The sequence below is a fragment of the Ruditapes philippinarum genome, unplaced genomic scaffold, assembly GCF_026571515.1.
Source record: "Ruditapes philippinarum isolate M1 unplaced genomic scaffold, ASM2657151v2 ctg801_1_1_1_1, whole genome shotgun sequence".
Classification (NCBI taxonomy): domain Eukaryota; kingdom Metazoa; phylum Mollusca; class Bivalvia; order Venerida; family Veneridae; genus Ruditapes; species Ruditapes philippinarum.
The window spans coordinates 52,755-63,598 of record NW_026859642.1 but is presented as its reverse complement, the minus strand read 5'-3'; positions in this window follow the sequence as shown (position 1 = coordinate 63,598).

Genomic DNA, 10,844 nt, shown 5'->3' with positions numbered 1-10,844 from the left:
ATTGATTTTTGGGTCAAGGGGTCAAAGGTCAAGGTCACATTGGCCTTGTAGGTGAAAACGGTTTCCGATCAATAACTAAAGAACGCTTAGGCCTAGAAACCTCAAACTTGGTATGATGATTGGTCATTGCCAGCAGATGACCCCTACTGATTTTTGGGTCAAGGGGTCCAAGGTCAAGGTCACATTGACCTTGTAGGTAAAAACAGTTTCCGATCCATAACTAAAGAACACTTAGGCCTAGGAACTTCAAACTTGGTATGATGATTGGTCATGACCTGCAGATGACCCATATTGATTTTGGGGTCAAGGGGTCAATGTCATATTGACCTTGTACTTAATGACGGTTTCTGACCAATAACTTAACAACTAAAGTTGCCTTGGTTGATATTTTTTTTTAAACTAAAAATGCTTTTGGTATATAATGTAATATGTAATATAACAACTTGGCTGTCATTAATGAGGCCTACATGATTCATGAAATTTATGCATATATTATTTGGTAAGATTTGTAATAACTTAAATTGCTGCGCACAACCTATGGGGTCACAATTATTATTACCTTGTGACTAGTCATGACCAGTAGATACTAGATAACCCTTACTAATTGTTTGTTCACTGGGTCAGAAGTCATGCATAATAACCTGATCACATGACTTATTGGCTGCCGATAGGGGGCATACATGTTTTACAAACATATCTTGTTTTCAATCAGATCCTAAATTATATCTACATTGATGCAGTTTTGCATTACATCAAAAGATTCAGATGTTCATTTATGAAACAGACCTGTATTTTAAATACAAAATAGTAAACACTTACCCTACTTTCACTTTGTATTTTCGGAAAATTTCGAAGCGAGTTAGGTAAACAAGAACAACATGCGAATGAAACTGAAATTGTTTAAAAACGTCAGTCTCAAACCATGTCACTAATGTTCAACCCACAATTTTTTACCTCTGCCTGCTTCCTACGATGACTGTCCGAATAATTCCATGAAATACAACAAATATCCATAAAAAGGTCTGAAACGTCGCGCATTTCCTGCTCTAGGTCAGCCATCTTGTTTTTTTACTACTTTTAGCACAGTCAGTGCTCTACAGTCGGTAATTACAAATAAAATCAAAGCACAGAAGGCGCTGAATTTGTTTGGGTCTCAGAATGTCTGAAAGGTGAAGGTTGTGAGATTATAAACCAATTTGTTTGTAAAGTGTTACCAAATTCTGTTTCCAGTGTTATATCTATAGTAAATTGGCTATAAGACTAATTGCAACACTGATATTCAATTCAATGTTTATTTGGCTTAATCAATTAATAATTAAAATAAACATGAGTTGCCTGAAATGGGATATGAACTCCGGACATCTCGCTTCTAAAGCGAGCGAGTTAACCTCTCGACCACGGGGAGTTATAAGATAACAGCCTGAAAAATACCATATTAATCTTAATAAACAAATTAAAACCGCTAGTAAACGAATTTTTCGCCTTAGGATTAATTAAAGTTAAAGAATTTCTTGCCTTAGGAATTCACTTAAGGAATTTTTGACTTCAAGGTTAAGGGGAATATTTACCTTAGGGAGTTATCTTCAAGATAAGGAAATTTTCTCCTTAGAAACTAAGAAGCTTTGTGAATACGGCCCCTGGTCTATAATTTGAGGAAAATATTACCAAAAAATGAAGTTCTTGAAATACTATCTGAGTAAAATTTAAGAGATTGCATTTCATTCAATTAACTTTGGTTCATTCTTCGTTCTCACTTGTAAATTTTTACTGTGGTGTCTCTAAAACTGCGTATGAAAAGAAACACATCCAAACAAGTTTTACATAATTATCTCTTTTTTTCTTCATAAAATATCTACATGGGTGTAAAATCAAAAATATTGAATTGAACTGTATTTATGATCTTTAAGAATCTTTATTCAGTTTTTAATGATAGTATTCCTTAAGAGTTTTGCAAAAACAATGTGCAAATGCCCTACGAGGTAAGTTGTTTGCCTTTAAAAGTATTGTAGCTCACCTGTTTTGCCTTAAGAATTAAGGATTGTTTAATGTCCGTCATCTGTAATCGTCCACATTTAGTTCAACTCCAGGGGCTACTGTTTCAGTCGAAATATTCTAAAATATTGTCAGAGATGTTGATGATTTCTATCTCAAGTTATAAAATGAGTCACATGTGGTCAAAAACCAGGCCAGCAAGCCAAAATGTGAAACAACTGTTAACACAAAAGAGATAGTATTTTCTGCCCACGCATCCTTAAAATTTTGTCAGAAAGGTTATTACCTTGATTTCTAGCTCAAGCTTGAATATGGGTAATTTAGGGTCAAAAAATAGTTCACAAAACTCAAGTATGAAAAGGGCTTGTTAACTCTAGAGGTGACATTTTCAGCCCAAATATTTTTGATTTATGCCAGAAAGGTTGTTGTGATGATGTTTGACTCAAGTTTGAATAAGAGTTATCTGGGTTAAAATACCAGGACATACATCTCAATTATGAACAAACCCTGTTTACACAAATATGGTAACATTTATTGACACTCTAGAGGTGAGAGGCATCATTTTTTAGCCAAAATATCCTGAACGTTTGTCAGTAAGGCAATTCGATAATTTCAAGCTCAAAATTAAGTATGGGTTGAAGAAAATCCTTTTTAACACTGTAAAGATGATATCCTTAGCTAAAATATAATGGAAATTTGTTAGAAAGGTTTCTGTTAATATTTTGTTAAGTTCGAATATTTGTCAACATTGATGATATAGCTAAAAATCCCAAACTTGAGAAAGCATCTACTTATCATTTTAAAGGTAAAATTTTCAGCACCAATATATATATCCAGAATTCAATGGTAGGATACTACGTCATCGCGCACCTGCTAAATGCTCCCACTTGGACCATTTTTTCGTCTCGAAGGTAAAATACAATTTTATTATAAGAAAACGTAAGAGTATCAAATCATCATGTAGCGCACCAAAGAATGGCTATAGTTCTTGAGATAATTGTAAAAAATGTTTATGGTATGAGTGTTTGATTATCAATAATGAAATGTCGCGATATGTAAAATGAATAGCGAACTGGATAATTTCGCAATGTAAACATATTCAAATGAAATTATCTTATCCGTCAATTAATCGCGCTCTTCGGTATTATTATTAATCATTTTGTAGTACACAGTGGGTTATTGGAGAGATCATCAGACCTCTCCACAGTTTCAGACTGATTGCTGGCGGCATCCATTTTTGCGTATCTGATTGTACTGAACGAATCTCATTTAAAGCCTAAACTCATTAGGAGCAGTCTACAAAACTTGTTTTGCGCATGTTCCGTTTCAAAATACGACTTTACTTAAACGGAAAATTAACAGCGAAGTGAACAAATCGGTACATAGAAAAATCGGGAAATATCATTTACGCTACGTGGATGTTTCATTCCGTTTTAATCTTTTAAATTGTATAAATCGATTAACGTATTGTTTTCTGAATTTACTATTTAATGTTCCGATAAATAGTAACTGTGAACATTACAGGTACAATATCACCATGCACTATTATATGACCGAGTGAACCGTGTATCGAAATTTTGCTGCTCTTTAAACTTTTGAACAGGTATAACTAAAGAACGCAACGGAGATATTTTGGCGCAAATGGCACAAATTTAACTCAAGATTTTCCTCAAATATTGTGGTTGGAGGCATACAGCTTTATATACTGTTTATTCCAATCAAATGATATAAACATTTTTTATATAAATCTGGGACTTAAAATTATTTGATTAATAAACAAATGCCCGTTTGGGAAAATGTCGTAAACTTACCAAAACATTAACCGAAAATGTGCTTATTGAATTTAATTAGAAACTTTTATTTTGATACTACTTTTAATATATATGTGTGTATATATTACACATGTGTATATCATTTATTTTAAATTCAGTTGATGACATAACATAAATTGTTCCCTTTTAGAAAAAGTATCCATTTCTCCGGCATATTATCATTTTAAACTAAAGTGTAAAACAAACTTACATTATGATACTATATTCACTATATATAATAAATTCTATTTGTTAAATAATTGTAATTTATAACCATTCAGTGTTTATTTTATGCAAAAAATATCCCCAAATATTATCGTATTTAACAAATCTTCCACAGCAGCAAAAAGACCTCTCGCATGCTTCTTTTTAAAGAAGAAGCAGACTTGTTATGTGTGTTATTGCTTTACCTATAAATAGAATGATGACCTGAACATTGTGAAAGTCCGGAAATCTTTTTATAGAAGTAGTTTTAGTTTACCGAAACGGTCATTCGTGTCGCAACGAACTGGAGAAATTTGCAGGAAATGAAATGCAAACATATTAAAACAATTAATTGCAATCTTTAAGTAGGCAATTTTTACGAATTGTTTTATCATAGTATTATCATTCTTCGTCTGCAATTTTAACATGATTTGTCATGGGTTTATTGATAGGCATGTTAACTCACTGATGGGTCAGACTAGATCATTAAAAAAGTAGATTGACCTACCAAATAAATCAATTAACAGACTTTGTTCATTTTGACTATAATGTTGTATGTTTCAAAGAAAATACCACATGAACTTGAAATTCTATCGAATAACAAATATTAACGATAATATCCTTTTTTTGGACAATATGTGATAAAGGATTAAACAATTAATGCAATTTATTTGAAACTTCACTAGAGGATAGATTACAGTAAAGTACGCAAACAAGAATAACAACCCTCCAGTTTTGAAGTTATTGCTCTTTTGTAATCACTCTTGATTAGTTTGCAAGGACCATACCTCTAAAGGTGTTTGAGATATAAACTTGAAACTTTATATTAAACATGTTTGCTATAGGTGAATAGCAGAGCATAATGTCGAAAAGTGTTCTCTTAATGCTTCTTTTTTTTCTTTTTTTATGGGTGTTATTATTGTTATGATTTATTATGTCTAGGCTATAACTTAAAACGTTTCATTAATTTTCACGAGTGTCATTACTTGGATTTTTACATGTATGTAAGGGTTACTTCCCCTTTGAAATGTATTTTTACCTCTTCGGCGGGTGATTTCACTGTCTGTGTTTGCTTCTTGTATAATTGTTATAATTTTTATACCAATATATGGTAAAGACTGTGATAAAGAAATAACTGTGATCTTTGTTTTCTAATTTATTTAATTTTGTTATTTAAGGTAAAAAATACGTACATATGATAACTTCCAGACTTAAAATTGTCAAAGTTGTCAATAGTTGTGATAGATGCTTTATGTGCCATGGTATTGCAGTGCATTGACTTTTTTAACCAGTTCATGACAAAATTGATTTACATGGGAATTTATTTTAAATAGCCTAAAAAACAATTCAAGTCAACCGATAGAAATTGACTTCTTTATGTTCATAAACGTACCGTTATGATGTTTTAAAATCTCAAATCACAAGTTTAACAAACAAGCAAGTCATTGCGTTTTAATTACTAACACGATATTCAGCAATTATTGAAAGAATGCAGGTCTCTAATATGTGTACGAGTCTAACAGAATCCTAAACACGTATAGTACTAAACAATGTGTAATGACTTCTTTATAAAACACCACCATATTTTAATATCTCAACAAAACTTTATTCTTTAGATCCAAACTGTCCATTTAAAGTCTTATATATAGTCCTAGCTTTGTTGTTGGCAATAATTTTGAAGCATCCCTTCGGATCCGATACCAACACAAGCCAAATGCATCTTTTAGTAAAGTGATCCTGTCAGTTCAAACTTCGCCATGGCGCATTGTTCCTGCCCGACGACGTCTTTATTCAGAATAAAAGAAGTGATCTCTGTAAAAAGAAGGAAAAAGTTAATATCGCCAAACACATATTAGATATTGATAAAATGGTGTAAAAATTGTGAAAATAATTCACAAAGGCTTAACAAAGAAATGTGCTTTCAAAATCTGTATATGTTTGGGTCCGAGTGGGAGCATCTCTGAAATCGAGTCCGAGTGGGAGTATTTTCCATTTTTATAAAAAGAATTAAGAAAAACGGACTTTTGAATAGAAATATTTGAAACCAATCTAGAAATATATGTAATCATGACTCAGTTTATATTCCGGTTCGTTAAAAGTAATTTTCAGGAAGGTTTTCAACCTATTTTCTTATATGTTTCGGGAAAAGTCCGAGTGGGAGCATTCAGAGAAAAACACTTATCCCGTTTTCAGGCCTAAACCAGGCAATACATCTATAAACGTTTTTCACAATTATCTCAAGTAGCCATTCTTTGGTGCGCGACATGTTGTTTGATACTCTTACGTTTTCTTATAATAAAATTGTATTTTACCTTCGAATCGACGAAAAAATGGTCCAAGTGGGAGCATTTAGCATGTGCGCGATGACGTAGTATCCTACCATTGGAATTGTAGAGGTTGTATTTTCAGTCCAGATACCCTGAAAACTAATAAAAAACATAGTTAAGTGTTATTATGTTCTAGCTCAGATATGAATATTGGTCAAACGGGGTCAAAAGGAAGGCCAAATAGTGAGGCAGGGAAATAGAGAAAATAGTGCAAATGGTGATACAAGCATGAAACTTTCAGAAAATCATCTTAAGACCATGTAGATTTCAAAAGTGAAGTAAACTCAAAAACATCTCTGCTCACTCAAGATGGCCGCCATTTTCAAAATGGCCGCAATATAAATTTGACGTACATTAATATCTTATTCAGTCGTTTTTTTGTAAAGACCTGAAACTTACACCATAGCATGTGTAAAAGGTCCGCTTTCATACCTCTTCACAGTCCAAGATGGCGTCCAATATGGCCGCCGATTTTATGCAAAACTGTTATATCATTTTTATAGTATAGTTTGTAGCACAAGTAATGTTTATTTTGATATAAATTTGTGTTCCAACATATCAAAAGTAATCAAATTATATGTAAATCACAATGAAAATAAAGTTTTTTAAGTTAACGTCTGAAAATATCTTGAAAAATGTCAAGAAAAAAATCTCAATTTTTTGCATATTTCTCAAATTTGATTTAAACAATTTAAAATGTTCCTAAATTTCTTATTTGACATTCAATTAACAATAAGGGTTTGTTGTAAAAATGTAAAATAAACATAAAATATGTAGGTTTTATATTTTGTCAAAGTGGGTGGGGTAAATTTATCCGATAATTATAAAAGAAAAGCAACAAAATTTACACTGGTAAGTTAATTCTATTTCTTCGCTTTTTCTGTGAATTCTTATGCAAATGTTCCCAATAAGAAAGTATTCGTTACTAGACGAATGTATTTTTTGTATCCTTTGGGTCAAGTGGGTGAGCTAATATATCGGAAAATGCACATTCAATCATGTGTATAAAGTTGGTTGCGTGATATTACTTGTTTTAATGTATTTGATATTGTTTATCAATTGTTAATTGTTTGATGAGGTAAAATATAAAATAACTGTTTTTTCATAAATTATTTACATGTATATATCCATTGTTTGAAAAAGGTCACAATTCGTTGACAAAAATTAGTAATTAGATCACAATGGGTGTATCAATATTGTCATAACATACATGTACATGATTTGTGAAATATTTGTATTCGGATGCTTTCAAAGAAACAGCTAAATATTCAGTTTTTCAGAATTGTTTCACATGAGCGGAATTAAATAACTATATTCCTATGTGAGTCCATATAAGTTTAGTGACCTCTGGTGCTAGATAAATTTTGACCATCTTGTCCATGATTTATTAAATATTTGTACAGTATCACAAGTTTAGGATGATACGTTATTAATGTCTATGTTACGGGTACTGTAGTTTAAGCGAAAACAGATTAATTACATAAGTCTGTATAAATTAAATGATACCCATTTCAAAGCCATATTAGACTGCAGGAGCACAATACAAATTTATGCATTTTATATCATGCTACATCTTAAATATCTTAGTTCCAGTCATTATAGTGTAACACTAACAGTTTTTAACATGTTTTCTTATACATGTCTATAAACCCGGGTGGCTCTATGAGGAAGATTTATTCAATATACTAGGCACAAGATAATGCTACATGCTTAGTATCTATGATCTATGCTCAGTGCAGAAGATTTTTTATTTGACACAAAGAGCATTTTATGTAACTTTTAAAGATGTCTGCTCAACTGGCAATGTTATATGTGAAATATCTAAGCTCTAGGTATTGTTTTTCTCCAAAAGAGGACTTACATGGGATTCCCTACGTAAGTCTTTCAAAACTAAGTGCCCCTCATGGTTGGCCTTTAAATCATACATCAATACATATACAATAAACACTCTTCTCTCTCTCTCCAGTGTGCTGTTTTTAACCTGCAAATTATAGTGAATAATGTGCATAGAGTTTGAATAGAATGTGACATTATTTATTTATTAATTAATTGAGAAAAGAAAGATATGATACTGCAATATTAAACCAGTCCTTAGATTCCAAAAATAAAACATAGAAACCCTTAACATTACTTATTAAATTCACTATCATAATTCAATTAAAAACAACATTATGATAAACAATACTTAATGCTCTGGAAATCATCAAAAGAAGTTTAAACTTTACATACCTTATAAAAAATAATGATATTCCATAAATCACAAAAATTTAAAAACCATGAGGACAATGTACATGTCTCTTCATCAAAAACGTGAGCTCAACTGAACACAATAGTCACATGATCAAAACTGGCGGGAAATTATAACCACTGACCCATAGAAAAACATTGGTCCATGGGAAACAACACTGTAAATGACAAATAATAAAGAATGACAGATTGTGTCCCTGTTACAAATATATGAACAACCGATGGATATGAGAATAACATGAACCAATCTACACCATACCAGCGCTTGTTGGAGAAAACTTGCTCATTAAATTTAAATGTTTGGGATCATCGAGGCCAGCACTATTAAGTGTTGAGAATTGAGTACCGCTCAAGCCGGTGCTAGGGGGCGTGAGGGATGTTGCACGTATTCATATTCCTTCTTTATTTTGTTGTGATTTATGTTTCCGAGGGATTACATTGTTTCCAGATTTTATGTAATAATGCAAGTTCACTAAACTGAATTAAAAAAAAATAAAAAAATTAAAATCTTTTACTCTAAAATTAATTTATAGTTCAAATTGCATTCAAAAAATATTTAATATTATCATTGCAAAATGTACTTACCTATCTTAATTGTGTAAATATCAGTAAATTATTGCATTGTTTACGTCTAGCAAATTCCTTATAGTACCATAAAGATATATTGTTGACACAGGCTAGTTTACACTTAAAGCTAAATTCATTAATTGCAAGTTCAACCAAGACAACAAATAGAATCGGAGGATTATTAATAATTGACAGCTTGTAAATGCATTGAGGGCTACAGTTTTAGGCTATGCCTCTGCGACAGTCATTTCGTTTAATTTTCCGATTCATTAAAAGGGAAAAACTAAAATGGAATATTTAAAGCCGTTACTAATAATATCGAAATGATCAAGGCTATAATAATTATAATTTTGTAAAGTCCTCTGTAATGGTTAGTGATATTCTTAATTGAAAGGCGCAATATGTCTCAGAAACAAATATATATGTCTATCTTTAGAAAGGGCAAACATGAGTTTCATAGATGTAAATACATTGTAATGGGTTTAGAGCATTTGTTACGAACTGAATGTAGAGTTATTTGTCAAGAAAGTAGCAACATGTAAAAAAACAACTAGTAATTTGACTTCCATGCACATACTTAACCACTATACCTCTACTAATACCAAAGAGCAGCAGACATGAAAAATTATTTTGAGAAATAAAATGAAATCATTTCACAATCTAAGGCATAATGGACCTTTAAAAAGTCCATTTGTAAAAATGTCCCAAAACCTAGTAGATACAATAATACAATTTTAATTAATTGATATGCCATTATCAGATTATTGAATTCTTGATAATTACAAGTGGATATGCCATTTTCAGATAATATTATTCTTGATTTTTGCACGTTGATATGCAATTTTCAGAATATTTAATTGTTGATATTTACAAGTTGATATGCCATCATCTGATTATTTAATTCTTGATATTTGCAAGTTGTTGTGCAATTATCGGAATACAGTTTTATTATTATTATCATTATTTTAATTATTATTATTACTATTATTATTATTATCATTATTTTTTTTTTTATTTATAATTATTTATTGCAAATCAGTATATCATTGAGAAAGAACGAATAATGATCCGAAAAATCCTTTGTTTAGAACTTGCACAATTATTGCTGTCTATTTCTAGAGATTATCGCAAGTATTATTTTTGCAATTTGTAAATTGTCTTCAGTTTATCTGATATTAGGTCAGCAACTTGTTTTTGTTGCAAATTTCTCGATTTAAATACGACTACTTAACAAATCTAGTTATAAGTTACACTGCGATGAAATGTTCTTTGATTTATTTTGTTTGCGCAGGTACGAATATTTGAGCTGTTGAGTTGTATAATATATTTTCATTTCAAATTGAAAATTTTATGTTTTGTTGTCTCTTTGTAATTGTCTCTTTGTTTTATTTTCCTTAAGGTTGTAGTTGTATTCTTTGGATCTAGTTGATCAATCTCTTATTCAGATTTAGTATTGTATTCTTCCTGCTGTCGCACTAGCGGTATGCTGTTACGTGTATATTTTCTTGAACCATTTAGTGTTTCTGGTCTTGCAATTTTTTGGTGTGTATTTCTGTTTAGAAAGACCAAGTATGTCCATTTAGTCAGTCAATGTATGTGTATTTATGTTTAATGTATCCATTGTATATGTACTTCTGTGTATGTCCATGTATGTGCATATAAGTTTTTTTCCTTTTAGTCCGTCCATGCATTAATC